The 18,277-nt window shown below is 35.6% G+C and overlaps 1 protein-coding gene across 1 annotated transcript in view; it reads left to right on the forward strand.

Moving 5' to 3' along the window:
* LOC102500653 (MAM domain-containing glycosylphosphatidylinositol anchor protein 2) overlaps positions 1–18,277 on the forward strand; it is a 550,208-nt gene that overhangs the window by 410,839 nt on the left and 121,092 nt on the right. The window lies entirely within an intron of this gene.

Consider the following 18,277-nt stretch of genomic DNA (forward strand, 5'->3'; position numbering starts at 1 on the left):
GTGTGTTACCATCTCAGATGCTCAACTCTTCATTCATTCCACAGTAAACCATTCACATAAAAGTTTGCTCAGTTGTCAGGAGAGATGCCATCTTCCATTGCTTAACTTTGAGAGCGTATTTTTTTCTACCATGTTCTGGTTTCTTTTTAAGTCCATAATATCCTTATTGCCAGCACAAGTTATTTTGGGTAGTATTAAGTCAGCTAGGGAATAAATGTACCCTCAGGGAAACTGACCTTTCTCCACAAAATTCTCTGCCCTAACTATGCTATAAATCACTGTTAGCATAACATTGTAACAGGCACTGAGAAGAAGTAAAATGTTAGGAATTTAAACTGGATAAAGCATCATATAATCCTTCTAGGGTCAGTTCAATTCTTTTTAACAGATTTTTATGAGGAACAGATTTATTCAAGAACTGTATTGGATTCCTCTAACCAATCAAATAAATTAGTAGGAAGCAATGTTGCTAACTAGATTATTTCTTGTCATGGTATTATTTTATATTTTTATTATTTCTTTTACATCATATTTTACTTAATATTCATAAGAGCCCATTAGTAAAGACCAGAGACATCTATAAAATTCACAAAATACAGACTAAGAAAGTAAATCCAGGGAAAAGTAAGTGGCCTAGTCTCAGTCATCTAACACATCATCTTCAGCAACAGGAAGAGACTTCTGGTTCTTGCCTATAGCGCTGCTCTGTTCTTCCCTTACTGCTTTATAATTCTCCTCAGAAGACTTAAAGGACCAAACGAATGTGAAAGGAAAAGAAAATGCATTACTGAATATTTAAAGAACAATGCCTAGTTCAAATAATATCTAAGAGGGGCCGGCAGGTGGCGTCGTGGTTAAGGGCACTGGACTCCCACATGACCAACTGTGGTTTGAGTCCTGGACCTGGTGGCTTGCTTTCTCACTTTCTCTCTCTCTCTTGCTCTCTCTCTGTCCCTCTCTGGTCAAATTAAGTAAGTAGATAAGTAAATTTAAAAGTTAAATAAAATAATTCTTGGGATCAGCAGTTAGCATAATGGCTATGTCGCTGGACTCCCACTTAGTCGACCACGGTTCAAGTCCCAAACCCGGTGGCTTAAACTCATGCCGGGCACATGTGTGTGCGTGCCCAAGATCCCGAAAGGAGAATGGAGGAGAAGGGATTGCAGCGTGGCCATCCCCCTGAGGGGCGATTTCTCGCTTTCTCTCTCTGTCTCTCTCTGTCTGTCTGGCGAGCGCACGCACCCTATAGCAAAAACGTCTCCAAAAAAAAAAAAAGTTAAATAAAATAATTCTTAAAAAAATAAAAATAAAATAATATCTAAGAAAAATTTAGCAAATGCCCTCTTAGAGATTTCAGGAATAATTATGATTTAGAATGCATATTCTTAAATCTAAGCTAAAGTTTTTTTAACATTATCAAAACAAGATGCTAGGTAAGAAAGCAAATGGGAAAGTTAACTATGTATATACTTTTTTTTTTTTTTGAAAGGTTTTTGCTATAGGGAATGTGATCACCAGATAGATAGAGAGAGACAGAAAGCAAGAAATCACCCCACCAGGAGGGATGGCCATGCCACAATCCCTTCTCCTCCATTCTCCTCTCGAGACCTTGGGCACGCACACACACAAACCGGGCTTGAGTTTAAGCCACCGGGTCCAGGGCCTGAACCATGGTCAACTACATGAAAGTCCAGCAACATAGCCATTACGCCAACTGCTGGTCCCTGTATTTTGTATGTTTCGCTAATAGAAAATTAGAACGTGAGAGTAATTGTTAGTTCTTTTGCAAGTAGGCAATTGGAACTCTGTGTTATCACAGCAGCTTTATGATGGCCAGTTGGCCATCTAGCTGAATACTTATGGAGAAATTTTAGTGTTATAAATCAACTATGTTGCATTTTGTAATTTTACTTTTTAACGGTGTTATATTTTAACTAGTGAATTGTTGAGTTAGGTAAGTATTCTTGAGAAATGTGATGGGGAGTGCTGAATAGAAGTAGCCAATAGAAATCATTGTCCCCATCTGATATAATGGCATTGATTTGGTACTGAGGGATGTGTGAGCAGAAAGCATTTATTTCTGTTTGGAAATATTATACGTATTTTCCTTATATTTTCATGTGTGTGTGATTAAAGAAAACACTTTTACTCAACATTGTCAAAGAAAAGAACACCTGTATGAAAAGAGAGCAAAATCAGTAGAAGATGTATTCCATGTTGTATCCATAAAACTTCAATGATGCCTTTGCCTATAGAATAATCCAAAACCTAGGTTAAGCTTTTGGATGTTCAATATCAGAGAAAGATGAGCAAAGATACTCAAGGAAACCAAGGAAAAGAAAATGATTTATAAAAATTCATTATAATAAAAAAAGTTAAAATTTAAATAGGATAATGAACACATCCCTAGAGACTACAAACCAAACATACTTCCCTACAACAGTGAGGAATTAAAAATCCCTATTAGCTACTCATTTGCAATACCAGGAAAATTACAGAGTGGATACAGTTTGCTATGTTTGACAACATAAGGAAGGAAGCAAGACTGAGATATATGTCTGTATATTTTTCTATATACTGACATAAATTGATATTTAAATTAATTTTATTAGGCACCCCCAGTAGGTGTTAGGAAGATAGCAGTTTGTTAAATGAAGAGAATTAATCACAATTCTTATCATCCTTCTGTTTGAATGTCAAAGACAAAAACTAATATTAGAGAAAAGTTACCACATGTCCCAAACTATTCTCTTTCAAGGTGTACAGTGCCAAAAAAAAAAAAAAAAACTTCAGCTTTTGAGCAGTTAGGCACATTGATAATAATTAAAACAAGGCCTGCAACCAAAAAAATGTTGAAATTCTACAGAGCAAGGGAAAAATAAACAGATTGAACAAGTACTCAAATATGTAGCACTTACTTTTTTTCTTAGATTTTTCCTATAGGGCACATGCACTTGCTGGAGAGACAGAAAGCAGAAAATCACCCCCACATGCACATATGGGGGAGTGGCCACTCCACAATCCCTTCTCCAATCTCCTCTCAGAACTTTGGGCACATATGCCCAGTGTGTTTCAAGTCTCTGTGTCCAGGACTCGAACCAATGTTGGCCATGTGGGAGTCCAGTGACATCCAGTCCATGACATTTAATTTTTAAATCTCCAGTGACATTTTGGGATATCTCAGTTTGGAGATGGAATATTTTAATGGACCATCTCTGGAAGTACACTTAAAAAGATACTTTCTTTTTAAATTTTATTTATTTATTTCCTCCATGAGAGACAGATGCAGAGTTACTGAAAGACAAGTACCTGCAACAGGGTCCTTATGGTGCAATATACTCCCAGTCTCAGTAGGTATTGGGTGTACATATCTGGCATCCTCACAGGGCTCAAGATCAGGACCCAGGACTTTTCCCATGTGGGTGAGGTTATGTTACCACTGCACAACCACCTGGCTTCAATTCATTATTTTCTTAATGGAAAATTCCAGGTGACAGAGAAAAGTTAATTGAAGATCGCATTAATTTCAAACCTATATATCATGAAATACAAATGTGAAAAAATTATAAGAAATTTTATTTAAAATTTTAAAATATGACCACGGGAACAACAGTTGGCGTAATGACTATATCGCTGGACTCTCATGTAGTCGACCGCAGTTCGAGTCCTGGACCCGGTGGCTTAAACTCACGCTAGGCAATTGTGCATGCGTGCCCAAGATCCCGAGAGGAGAATGGAGGAGAAAGGATTGAGTTGTGGCCATCCTCCCCTGGGGAGGGTGATTTCTCGCTTTCTGTCTCTCTTGTCTTTCTCTGTCTTTCAGGAGAGCACACATGCCATATAGCAAAAACCTCTCCAAAAATAAATAAATAAATAAGATGAGCACATTTGGAAAAAATACATTTATCAGAAAAATATTAATGATATGGTATTAGAAAAGATTCGGCTAAAAACTTGAATAAGGTACACAGTTAAATCAAAAATCAATTATTTTATTTGTGTTTCCTTAATACAATTCTAAAAAATGTTTCTTCACAAATGTATGTAAGTACAAGGGGTTTCAAAGGTTTAGGAAAATGCATATTATGAGAAAATAATGGATTTCAAAGTTTTTTTGCAACAAAATAAATTCATATTTTAATTCCATTTTCCATGGAATTTTTAAAGCCCCCTTATATATGCTACATATTATTAAAATTTTTTAATTAGTTTATTCAAAGGAATTAATTTTTGGCTTCACCAATATATTAAAATTGATTTGTCAGTCAATGACTAAATATTGCAAAAATTATATTATTTTATAATTAGGAAACTGTACAAGTTTTAGAAGATAAATTATGTGGTTATCCCATTTTCTTTTCATGTTAGTACTTGTATTACAAATCTTGTAATGTAGTTACTTAGCTTACCTATTGAGAACAATCACAAAGTTCTTAAGTGTAAGATCTGTGTTTGGCATAAATAAAATGCCATGACTTAAAAGGATGTAATATTTAGGTGAGGGGCCAGCAGGTGGAGTGGTGGCTACGGGTTCTGGACTCCCACGTGGCCAACTGCGGTTCAAGTCCCAGACCTGGTGGCTTGCTTTCTCAGTTTCCCTTTATCTCTCTCTGTCCCTCTCATTGGATACTTCTCTGGTCAAATTAAAATAAATTAATAAAAATAAATAAAATAAATAAAGTTAAATAAAATAATTCTTTAAAAAATATTTAGGTGATACTCATACTTTTGAATGAATGATTGGATGCATAAGTCTGGCTCTGTACATACCACATAGTATTTAGTTCCTGAAACTCTGTTGCACTGAAAATAGTATCCTATCTATCACTAATTAACAAGCTTTTAGGTTTACTACTTCTGTGATTTTGTTTATAGATATCATTCACCTCTACCATCAGTCCAACTCTTCCTGTTAACCAAAGCCTAGATAGATAGAGTGAAAAATACAGACACAGAAGCATTCAGTGCCCAGATTTTTGGTCCCAGTCCCTCTCCACAGTAAAATGCTACTTTCCTATAGTTTTCCCTGCATCCTTCTCTGAGTATTCAAAAGATCATTTAAAAAGAGAGCTATCAAAACTTAGAGCATGTCATCCCAAAGTTATGCTCTCTTGTGAAAACATACAGCATTAGTACTGTTTTTTTTTTAATAAGATTTATTTACTATTATTATTTTTAAATTTGCTATAGGGTACATGTACTCACCAGAGAGAGACAGATAAAAAGTAAGAAAGCAAGCCATCAGGTCCAGGACTCAAACTGCTGTCAGCCATGTGGGAAGTCCAACATCTTAGCCCCATACCACCTGCTGGCCCCAAGCATTAATACTCTTTATCATTCATTTCACACCTTCTACTTAATATTTGTAAAATTCTATTATACTTTTCCTTTTTATTATTTAAATGTGCATATGTTTATGCCTTGTCTTTCCACTGTGAGAAGAGGGACTTTGTATTGTTTCTTATATTGTCTAAAACACTGATTTGCATACAATAGTATTAAAAATAAGTTATATATAAATATAAAATTTTGCCAGAGGAATGTGTACTTACCCAAGAGAGACAGAGAGAAGGAAAATGAGAAAGCACCCCCTCATGGGTGATGGTCATTTTACAATCCCTTCTCCCCCTCTTCCTCCTTTTAGAGTTCTGGGCACATGTGCTATGCTCATGTGTTTCTCAAGCCTCAGGATCTGGGACTGGAACCCCAAGTCAACCATGTAGAATCCACCATGGGTAGAGCTGACCCCAAAGCTTATACACTTCTTCTATTTAGAATTATTTATTTTATTTTATTTATTATTAATTAATTTGCTACAGGGCATGTGTGCTCACCAGAGATCTCTCTGCCTTGGAGAAGGATGGGGGGCACAAGAAAGAAAGTCACCAGGTCCAGGACTCAAACTACAGTTGGCCATGTAGGAATCCACCTCCTTAACCACTATACAACCTGCTGGCCCCACTTACACATTTATCTGCTACTTCAATCTTAAAGTTTCTTAAAGGGTAGGAAATGTGTCTTATATGGTTCTCTATCATCTTGATGGATAATAAAAATATGCTGTTTTTCAAAGAAAAATAATAAATGTTGGCTTTTTAAAATCGGGGATGGTCAGAAGTTAGAAATAGAAATACATGCATTTTACAAAGTTACACTAAGCCAACTGCATTTATATTTATAGTCAATGTATCTATACATAGAAGGTCCAGGAAATTATCTTTTTTCCAAACTCAGTATGTAAAATAAATATAGTCACCAAAAAAACTGAATATCTTTCTGAGTCATTCTGTAGGAAAGATTTAGCAATTTTTAATAGGGAATTCTGTAATATTTTGCAGTATTTGCAAATGGAGCAACTATGACTTGGCAAAAGTAATGCAGTTTTTCCTGTTAACCACAATAATCTCCAAAAGCTGGAATGTCAAATTTATAGCTACTTGATAGAACTATATATGTATTTATAGCACATTAAAAAGTGCTTTGCTACTTCTGTCACTACCTCTATATGAAATACAGTGGAATGTATGCTGTTTGTTTAGAGAATTATTGGATATTTTGAAGTTTATCCTGAGCGCATCCACTGTAGGGCCTAGTAATTAATGTCAACACAATAACAGTTGCTATCTAAATCACATTCTTCCATAAGCTTCATTCCTACACAAATCTATTTAATGTACTACTTGACTGCTAACATTTTTTCTAAATATTTTTCTTAAATTATAATAAATGAAGAAGCCATTTTTGAAACCTAAATAGAGTGACATTCATTTAAATATTTCCTGTATGTGGGAGGGTGTTCCCAACAATCTTTTTCATCAGTATTATAACAGACAAAAGAGTAAAAATGTGATCATTGTATTTGATGACACATTTTTATAGCCACTGTAACTGTAAATCATTTTGATTTAATTTTTGCTTTGTTTTGTTTTACTGTTTTGTTGAAACTTTTATCCATAAATATATAGTACATGAAGAATGTCTTTAATTCTCAGAGAAAATAAGATCACTAAAGTATCTACTAAATATAAAAACACTCTTTGAAGGAAATCATAAGCCATAAGTAAAAATTTAAAACCTTGAAACAAAGCAACCTCTACTCATATTTTTGGTAATGAGGTCCATTTTTTTTTTTTTTTTGAGAGGTTTTTGCTATAGGGCACGTGTGCTCTCCAGACAGAGACAGAGAGACAGAAAGCGAAAAATCACTCCCCAGGAGGGATGGCCACGCTGCAATCCCTTCTCGTCCATTCTCCTTTCGGGATCTTGGGCGTGCACACACATGCGCCTGGCGTGAGTTTAAGCCACCAGGTTCGGGACTCGAACCACGGTCGACTACGTGGGAGTCCAGCGATATAGCCATTACGCTAACAGCTGGTCCCATGAGGTCCATTTTTTATACCTCCTTTCTACTGAGACTAAAGCAGCATATCATCCCCTTTTAAATTTAGGATTAAGCTTTGTAACGGTGCACTGAATATACTATACACTTAATGACATATATATGAACTGGGGGGACCAACTATTTTATATTTTTAATTTTTTTTCTAAATTGTTTATTATTATTATGCTAAAGGACATGTGTGGACATGACAGAGAGAAAGAAAAGAGAGAAAGAAATTCTCATTGGGGCCTGATCAGACTGCAATTATTTTTTCATTCAATTCTCCATCCCACCAGGATCTTAGGTTTGCACATGCTTTTCTGGCATGTAAGCTGCTGGGCTCAGGACTTGAACAAACAGTCAGCCATTTTGGGTCCAGCTTCTTCTGCACAACACTTAGGTGAAACACTTGAGGAAAGGCCCCTGTAAATTGTTTTTTGTGTGTGTGAGATAGATAATATAAACAATAGAAAAAAAAAAGTTTTACAGAGATTTTTGCTATAGGATATGTGTGCTCAACAGAGAAATAGAGATAGAGACAAGAAGCAAGACATCACCCCCCAGGGGGGATGGCCACTCCACAGTCCCTTCTCCTCCATTCTCCTCTCGGGATTTTGGTCACACACACACACATGCACCTGGAGTGCGTTTCAAGCCTCCAGGACTTGAATCACAATCGGCCCTGTGGGAGTCCAGCAGTGTAACCAATTCACCATATTCTGGTCCCAAATAAAAACACATTTCTACTTGTGTCTCTAACCAACTGTTAAGTTGTTCTTACTTTCTGATTCACAATTATAAAGTCATACCTAAGGGTACTACTGGTTCCAGGTGTAAAGAATCAATATGGTTGTTCTCTGTTGGTGAGCTAAATTTACTTTGAGGTAATCTTTATTCAATTTCAACAATAATGGTATATTGATATTTTGTTTTGAGCAATTTAGTGTTTTTTTCCTATTTTTTTAAATTTGGTAAAACATGTTTAACCACTTTTACCATCTTAACCATTTTGGGGCATAAATTTCAGTGGCATTAAATTCATTCATAATATGCAGCTGTCACTGCTGTCTCCATAATACTTTTCATCTTGTAAAACTGAAACTATACATAAACAATAATTCTCATTTTCCCCTGCTATGTATTGAATCTTTTGTTCCCCCAAAATTCATAAGTTGAAACCTGATTACCAATGTAATAATGTTAGGAAGGAGAAAACCTTTAGGAGATGATTAGGTCACACGTGTGGAGCCCTATCAAAGGGCATTAATACCCTTGTAAAGGTGGGCCGGGAAAACTGCCTTGCCCCTTCCACCATGTGAGGACATAGCAAAAATAATGCTATCTGTGAACCAGAATATGGGCTTTCGACACACAGTGAGTCTGCTGGTGCCTTGATCTTGGCATTCTCAGCCCTCAAAACCGTAAGAAATAAAAAAGTGTAAGCTACTTCATGTATAGTATTCTATTTTGTGGTAGCTATTCGAATGAACCAAGGAACTCTGCCTCAGCTCCTGGCAATCACCATTCTATTTCTTGTCTCTATTTTAACTTCTCTAAGTAGTAATAATGAAACCGTACAGTGTTTTCTTTTCTTCATGCGTTGTTTGTATCACTTACCACAATGTTTTTAAAGTCCTTCCAGGTTGTAGCCTATGTCAGAATTTCTTTTCTTTTTAAGGCTGAATAATGTTCTGTCATATGTATGTATCACAGTTTGCTTGCTTATTCTTCCACTGATTGATACATGAGTTAATGCTACATTTTACCTGTTATAATGCTGATAGGACCATGGATATACAACCATCTCTTGCAGATTTTGCTTTTAATACTTTTGGTTATATGCCCTCAAAAGTGGAATTGCTGGATCAAGTGGTAATTCAATTTTTAATTTTTTGAAGAACCACCACACTTGTTTCCCAAAGTGGCTATACCATTTTATATTCCCAACAATGGTGCACAAAGATTCCAGTTTCTCCACATTCTCATCAATACTTGTTATTTTCTTGTTTTGATTTAATTTTTTATAGTAGCCATCCTAATGGGTCTGAGATGATATATCATTGTAGTGTTTTTGTTTCAGAGAGAGTTTTGCTATATGGCCCTTGTGCTTGCTGGAGAGACAGAGAGACACAGAGAGCCAGAATGTAAGAAAATCAGCCCCCAGGCAGGATGGCTATGCCACAATCCCTTCTCTTCCATTCTCCTCTTGGAATTTTTGACATGCACACACACACACACATACACACAGGCACGCCTGGTGTGAGTTTTAAGCCTCCAGGTCCAGGACTCAAACTGTGGTCAGCCATGTGGAAGCCCAGTGACATAACCATTATGCCATCTGTGGGTCTGTCATTGTACTTTTAATTAGCATCTCCTAATGACTAATGATGCTGAGCATCTTTTCATATGTTTATTGAACATTTATATATCTTCTATGAAGAAACATTGATTCAATTTCTTTACCCATTTTTGAACTGGATTTTCTGTTGTTTAGTATCAGGAGTTCTTTAAATACTGTGGGCATTAATTCCTTACCAGGTATATGGTTTACAAGTATTTTTCTTCCATTCTGAGTGCCTTTTTACTCTGTTGATATTATCTTTTAATGTGCAAAATGTTTAAATTTTCATGATGTCCAATTTGTGTTTTTTCTTTTGTCACCCGTGTCGTTAATGTCATACTCAAGACATCATTGCCAAATTTGATGTCTTGGAGTTGTATCCTATGTTTCCTTTTAGAGAATTTTATAGTTTTAGATTTTACCTTTTGGTCTTTACTCTTTTGAGTTAATTTTTGTATATACTTTTAGGCAAGAGTCCAGTTTCATTCTTTTGCATGTGGCTATCAATAGTTTTCTAAGTACCATTGTTGAAAGATTGTCTGTTTCTCTCCCTTTAAATAGCCTTGCCATCTTTGTTAAAAATAATTTGACCATCTATGTGATGGTTTATATCTTAGCTATTCATTCAATGCCATTGGTGTGTCTATCTTTATGCCAATACTGCACTGTTTTGTTTACTGTACCCTTGCAATAAGTTTTGAAATCAGGGAGTGTGAGTCCTCTACCTTGGGTTTTTTTGTTGTTGTTGTTAAGATGATTTTGTCTACTCAGGGGCCCTTGAGGTTCATATGAATTTTAGGATATGTTTTCTATTTCTGAAAAAAAAAAAAAAACAATGAATATTTTGATAAGAATTACATTGAGGGACCAGCGGTTGGCAAAATGGCTATGTCGCAGGATTCCCATGTAGTCAACCATGGTTTGAGTCCTGCACCCAGTGGCTTAAACTCACGCTGGGCACTATTGACGATTGCTAAGACACAGAACCAACCCAAATGCCCCCAAACAGGTGAATGGATTGAAAAACTGTGGCACATAGATTCTATGGAATACTATTCAGTCATAAACACACACACACACACACACACACACACACACACAAACACACAAAACACTGGTCTTTGACAGAAAGAGAAAAAATATGGAAGATTTACTGCTGAGTGAAGCAAGCCAGGTTATGAAGGAGAGACTTGTATGTCGCCACATAATATATACCGAGTATCTGCACTCTATGACTGAAACTGATTGACTGAAGGATATACAAACACAGTAAATGGGTATAAATACCAGATATAGTGTGTGTGGAAGAGTAGGGACAGAGGAAGGACATTTAGAAGAAAAATACAAAGGCAAAGCATTAATGGGACAAAGAAATGTGGTATTATCTGTTGAAAATATTTTATAGTTTTATCAACTGGATTAGGGAGAAATGTTAACATACTGAAATATTCACTTTGTAAGCTAAATAATGTGATTGAATGTATAAAAGAAAATGAAATTAAAAAAAGAATTACATTGAAACGATAGATCTCTCTGGGTAGCATTCACATCCTGACAATACTGTCTTTTAATCCATGAATATAGGATGTGTTCATTTATTTATGTCTTTAATTTTTTTCTAGCAATATTCTAGTGTTCACTGTACAAGTTCTTCAATTCCTAAGTATTTTTAGTTCCTAAGTATTTTGTTATTATTGATGCTACTTTAAATGAAAATTTGAGGTAATTGCTTTTCAAATTATTTATTGCTGGTATATAAATACACAAATAATTTTTGTATGTTGAGTTTGCAGCATACTACTTTTCTAAATTCATGTATTAATTCTAAAAGGTTTTTCTTTGGGTGGGATGTTCAGGGTTCTCTCCATGATTTTTCTTATCTGAAAACAGGTGCAATTTTATTTTATCTTTTCCAATTTAAAGTCTTTTTTTTTTTTTTTTTTGAGAAGCTTTTGCTATAGGGCGCATGCACTTGCCAGAAAGACAGAGAAAGACAGACAGACAGAAAGCAAGAAATCACCCCGCAGGTGGGGTGACCACAAAACAATACCTTCTCTTCCACTTACCTCTTGGGATCTTGGACATGTACACACATGCACCAGGCATGAGTTAAAGCCACCAAGTCCAGGACTCAAACTGTAGTCGACTGCATTGGAGTTCAGCGACAGACATTACACCAACTGCTGGTCCCTCTTTTTATTGTTTAAACTCTGACTAGGACTTCCAGTACTTTGTTAAATAAAATTGGGAAAAATTGATATACTTATCTTGTTATTAATCTCGTAGTAAAAGCTTTTAGTCTTTCACTTCTAAGTATAATGTTCATTTTGTTTTTTACATATATTGCTTTTATTGTGTTGAGTAGTTTTCTTATACTCCTGGGATTTTTGAGTATTTTTATTATAAAATAGTGCTGAATTTTGTCAAATGCTTTTTCTGTATTGAGATGATCTTTTTTTTTTTTTTTTTTGGAGAGGTTTTTACTATAGGGCACGTGCACTCACCAGAAAGACAGAGAGAGAGAGAGACAGAGAGACAGAACGTGAGAAATTACACCCCCACCTAGGGGGGATGGCCATGCCGCAATCCTTTCTCCTCCGTTCTCCTCTCGGGATCTTGGGCATGAACACACACACACACACACACACACACACACACATGGCATGAGATTAAGCCATCGGGTCCGGGACTCAAACTATGGTCGACTACATAGGAGTTCAGCGACATAGCCATAACACTAACTGCTGGTCCCAAGATGATCGTTTTTTTAAAGAATTAGCTTTTATTTAATTTTACTTATTCATTCATTTATTTTAATTTGACCAGAGAGAGAGACACAGAGAGAGAGAGAGAGAAAAGTGAAAAAGCAAGCTGCCAGGTCCAGGACTTGAACTGTGGTAAGCCATGTGGGAGTATCCAGTGCCTTAACCACCACACCACCTGCTGGTCCCGATATGATCATTTTTAAAATTTATTGTATTACCGTGGTGTATTACATTGTTCAATTTTCTTCCCTTTTTTTCTCACTTCATCTAGTTAAAAGTTTTGTCCACTTTGTTTATCTCTTTAAAAAACCAAAATTTGGTTTTGCTGATTTTCTCATTGTTTTTCTATTGTCCATTTCATTTATCCAGTCTGGGCTCTCATCATTTTTGTTTCCTTCTTTCTATATGACTTTATAATACTGAATAGGTGTCGTTATAAATTTATTCAAATCATAGAATGTACAATGCCAAGAGTGAATCATAAAGTTAAAGACAAGAACAAATAGAAAAGTTTATTATGATGACATATATTATTAATTAATATTATTAATCATAACATTATTATATCACTTTCAAAAAATAGGAACAAGATTAAGAAAGTATATCCAATGAAAAATTGTTTGGACTTTGTCTGATATTAGGCAACCACTACCTACTCTTTTCATTTTCCTCTTTTTCCATTTTGAGAAACAGGCATTGAAGACTAGGCTATCAAAAGTAACTACATATATACTGGACAAAAGAAATAGATGGTAACACGCATGCCCAGCTTTCAACAAAAAGTCGAAAGGCAAGGCTGGCTTATTAGCACAGAGATAATGCATGGCTCAGGCAAAGCTGGATGCATCTGGAAGGTTGTGGGTTTGGTTGCCCAGTTGACCTGTTCATGCCGGCCACGCACATCCATGATCCTTGCTGTCTTTTAAGACTAGAGTGGGCTCATGACGTTAGACCTATTGAGGATGTTTTCTTTATGTTCCTCATTCTTATGAAAGAAAGAAATAAACCTTTATAAAGCTATATGGCATACAAAGAAGTAGGAAAGTGTGACTAAGTCGAAGGAAAAAGTAAACCGACAACAATTTTCATGAAAAAGATCTGAGGGCAGATCTATTTAGCAGACACTTTAAAACAACTATCTCAAAGATGCTCAGGGAGCTAAAGGAAGATTTAGAGAAAGTCAAGAAAAAAAAATGTCTAAATAAAATAGGAATATCAATAAGGAGACTGAAAACTTGAAAGACAGATTCTAAAACTCAAAAGTACAATAACTTAAATTTAAAATTCACTAGGATGATTTGAGCATGTAGGAAAAACATCAGCAAACTTGAAGCTACAAAAATAGAAATTGTTGAATCTGTGAAACAGAAAGAAACAAGATGAAAGAAAAGTGAACAGTGATAAACATTTTTATATAATCTGGAATTTTCATGCATTATTATTTCCAAATAAGTTAGACATCTACATATAGATTTAAACATTAGAGCTATCCCCATTTGGAAACAGTGCCAGATATCTTAAACCAGTAGATACAAGAAAATAAAATATTAAGATCAGAATTATTTTTGAGCTCTTACTATATAATGGCTTTTTTTTAGTCAAAATCCTCAATGACTTTAAAAGTTGATATCTTTATTTCCAGACATCTAGTATTCTATGCTAAAATATGGGTAATATTCAAGATAACTTATATGGAGTGCGCCACTACATAAACTGCAATTTAACCTAGATTGAAATCCTTTTACAATATTTTTTTCTTTAACTTATAAATTTTATTGCAGTACTTTATGCTTTCCCCAAAGCATGATTTCTACTCTACCTTTGCAAATTTGTAAATTCTAAATGATAGTATGAATAGACCATCTTGTATTTTAATTGATGACTTTAAATAACCATTAGGGCAAGATTTTCAAAGTCCTTTTTGAGGGAGAGAGCTAAGATATGCAACATTGATAGTATTTGGAATTGGAAACACTGAAGTGACTTTAACATCTCTGATCCACAGTCTCTTCTTTCTCCAAAAAATTCTGTTTTATAATTTTCATCCTTGAGTATACATGTGGTGAGATAGTTTGACAGACTTTGAGTCAAGTGTGTTTAGTAAAAGTGAATAATTTCTATTTAATGTAAAGATGTTTATAAAATCATTTGTTTAATTGAATAAAACATAAGCACATACTTATTTCTTTTAAGCAATTCTACTTTTTTAAGCATTTCATATCTAAGTGGATTTTTTTCTCACAATATTTTCATTTATTTCACTTTCTTACTATTAAATATTTAATAATAAAACATACTGAATAACACTATGAAAAACTGACTGCATTAAAATAGTGAATGGTAGTTTTTTTTAACACTTGAGTTTTCTTTTATCATATTCAAAGACTACATTACATATTTAATCAGGACTGCAAAAGTCTATTTTTCACTGGGTATTCTATAAAATGAAATGTTGAGTTTATTAATAACCTGTATTCTTAAAGTAAAACTTTTATGAGGAGAAATTTTCCATAGGCAAACTATTTGACTGTATTGCTTGATTTCAAATTCCTCAGCTTTTTTTGAGGTTAATAAGCCACTCTGAGACCCAACTAATTTGGGCAGCCTTTTTTTTTTTTTTTTTTTTTTTTTTTTGGGGTTTTTTTTTTATGGGGGCTGTGCTCACCAGGCACGACGGGTCACGCTGCAATCCCTTCTCCATTCTCCTCTCAGGATCTTGGGCACGCACGCACACGCACCTGGCATGAGTTCTAAGCCACCAGATCCGGGACGGGAACCGCGGTCGACTACGTGGGAATCCAGCGACATAGCCATTATGCTAACTGCTGGTTCCCATAAGTAATTTTTTTTTTTTGAGAGGTTTTTGCTATAAGGCATGTGTGCTCACCAGAAAGACAGAGATAGAGAGACAGAAAGCGAGAAATCACCCCCCAGGGGGGATGGCCACACTGCAATCCCTTCTCCTCCATTCTGCTCTTGGGATCTTGGGCACACATGCACATGTACCCGGCGTGAGTTTAAGCCACTGGGCCTGGGACTCAAATCGCCTTCTACTAATGGGAGTCCAGCGACGTAGTCATTACGCCAACTGCTGGTCTCTGATTTGGGCAACCTTTTAAATAGAAGTAATGATTGTTTTAATTTAGAGATGTTTCCCAATTTAGACTCTACTAAACTTTATAAGAACATGGTGTATTTGAAGAATTTTTACCCTTCACTATCAAATATCCTTATAGGCCATTAAGAATTGAGTGGGCCGAATCTTCTTGGTGTGGGTGAATGACATTTGTATATAGAGAGGGTCTAAATTAGCCGTTGTTAAAAGTTATCCAACAGATCTAATACATTCAAATAATTCTTATGAAGAAATATTTATAAAAATACATAGAAATGTATTTTAGAATATTTCCCTTTTTGGTACAATTCATCATATTTATAATTTTTGTCACTTAAAATGAAATTCATACAAGAAAGATAGCAGTTGCAAAGACTTTTAGTTTTGTTAGACAAATATAAACAGACTTTGAGAGCAAATGTATATTTACTTTACTTATTTGAATTTGACTTCAGTATCATTAATCATCATTCCACTTCAGCATTTCTTTCCAATGGCCATATTTCCAATTTTAGAATCTGTCCAATTTTTTTTTTACCTCTGAAATGTTAAATTCCAACAATATTCTGTTTATAAGTTTTGGCTTCTAGATTTCTTTGTGTTCAATATACTTACTTTTCCAGTTTTCAAGTTTTCCTAGGCATTCAATTCACTGTCTATCCCCACCTTAGTTTTCATCTGAATTGATTTCCTTCCAGAAGGACTCCTCTCATAATATCGAAGAGCTGACGTTTGAAGAATAAAAGGCTTCTGTTTTAGTAATCTTGTCATAAAACAAATTATTCCAATACTCAAGTACTTAAAAGAAGCACATTATATTATATCCAATTATAATACTTATAATTATTATCTAGTGAGTTAACAATTTGAGCTCAGCTTGCCTGGACTATTCTACCCTGTGTATACGGTGATGTTATCAGGTTTATTTGGTGAATGGTCTGGTTTATAAACCTGTTATCAGGTTTATCAGCAAGTGGCTGGTAAAGGTACAAGATGGTTCCACATATCTGGAATGTTGATAGTAGCAGCTGGAAGACTTTCTGTCCTTATTTCTTCCCAATCCCTCATGGTCTTTTGTATAACATTTACACTAATCCATTGGCATTTCTCTGAACATGTCCCCCTCTTTAGTTTCTAGTTCCTTCTTGCCTTTGCAAGTACTCATTCTCTACTTGGACTATCTCCTCTTACAGCTTATCCACCTGACTATTTTGTAGATATCCTGGAAGACCCAATTCACATGTCACCTTTCTTTTTTCTTTTTTTTTTGATAATTTTTTTGCTATAGGGTGCATGCGCTCACCAGACAGAAAGAGAGAGACAGAGAGATAGAAAGCGAAAAATCACCCCCCAGGAGGGATGGCCATGCCTCAATCCCTTCTCCTCCATTCTCCTCTTGGGATCTTGGGCACGCACGCACATGCGCCTGGTGTGAGTTTAAGCCACCAGGTCTGGGACTCGAACCACAGTCGGCTACATGGGAGTCCAGGAACATAGCCATTATGCTAACTGCTGGTCCCAACATGTCACCTTTCTTGAGATGCTTTAGCTGTTAGGTCCTCAGAGGATCATTCACTTCTTCTTTACTTGCCATACTAATATTATTCTTTATACTTTAGTTTTGTAAATTAACTTTCTTTTTCTTTTTTTAAAGAAAGATTTTGCTATAGTGCTTGCTGGAGAGACAGAGAGAGACAGAGAGACAGAAAGCGAGCAATCACACCCCACCCCGCACCCCCAGGGAGGATGGCCACACCACAATCTCTTCTACTCCATTCTCCTCTTGGTATTTTGGGCATGATGCACATACATCCAGTGTGAGTTTCAAGCCAACAGGTCCATTACTTGAACCACGGTTGGTCACATGGGAGTCCAGTGACATAACCATTACACTATCTGCTAGTCCCTAAGTTGACTTTTTATATGACTCTATTCTGTAGATTGACAAGGTCACTCCTCTGCTGGAAGGTAGGTCAAACTGAGTCACTGGGAGTTGGAAAAAGATGTGAGGCACTTTGGGGACTGTTGAATGCTGTTTAATTGGGCTCAGTTTTTGACCTTAGAGAATTGCTCTCCACAGGTGCACCTTGTTAAGGGCTCATGAACGGTAGTGGCTCTTGCCAAAAGCAAATCTGTGTAATAGGCATATGCATATTACAGAAAAGCAAGGCCATAGCTATGTAATGGGCAGCAAGTGCACTATAACTTGTCTTTTCCTTGGCCTTCAAACTATTGACATAGAAGGCCTTCAAGAGAGGTAAACAGCAAGTGAGGGAGCTGGACCATCCTGATGCCATTTGCAATACATCTGTGTTAGACCATCAAGTACTTTAAAGCAGAATTGGTGCTGGGAAAAACCATGTTATACACTGTAAAGATGTACAGTGATTAAATGTAATTAAAAAAATAAATTTAAAAAATGTTTATATCTTAGCATTTTGGAGAAATGATCCTAAAACAATGAATTGATAACATTAGATTTAATAAAGTTGTTTAAACATATTTGCTGAAAGAAGGAAGAAATATCAGCCAACATACTAGCAGTGATAACGGAGACCATTATTATATATATAAAAGAAGATGGAATAATATTTTTAAAATATCAGTGTAGGCGTATTTGTTATGTGAGTCCTAAAACCTCAGTGTCTTGATGGAAGGGTCACTGGATGGATTTC

This window comes from Tupaia chinensis, unplaced genomic scaffold (genome assembly GCF_000334495.1).
Source record: "Tupaia chinensis unplaced genomic scaffold, TupChi_1.0 Scaffold138126_1, whole genome shotgun sequence".
NCBI lineage: Eukaryota > Metazoa > Chordata > Mammalia > Scandentia > Tupaiidae > Tupaia > Tupaia belangeri.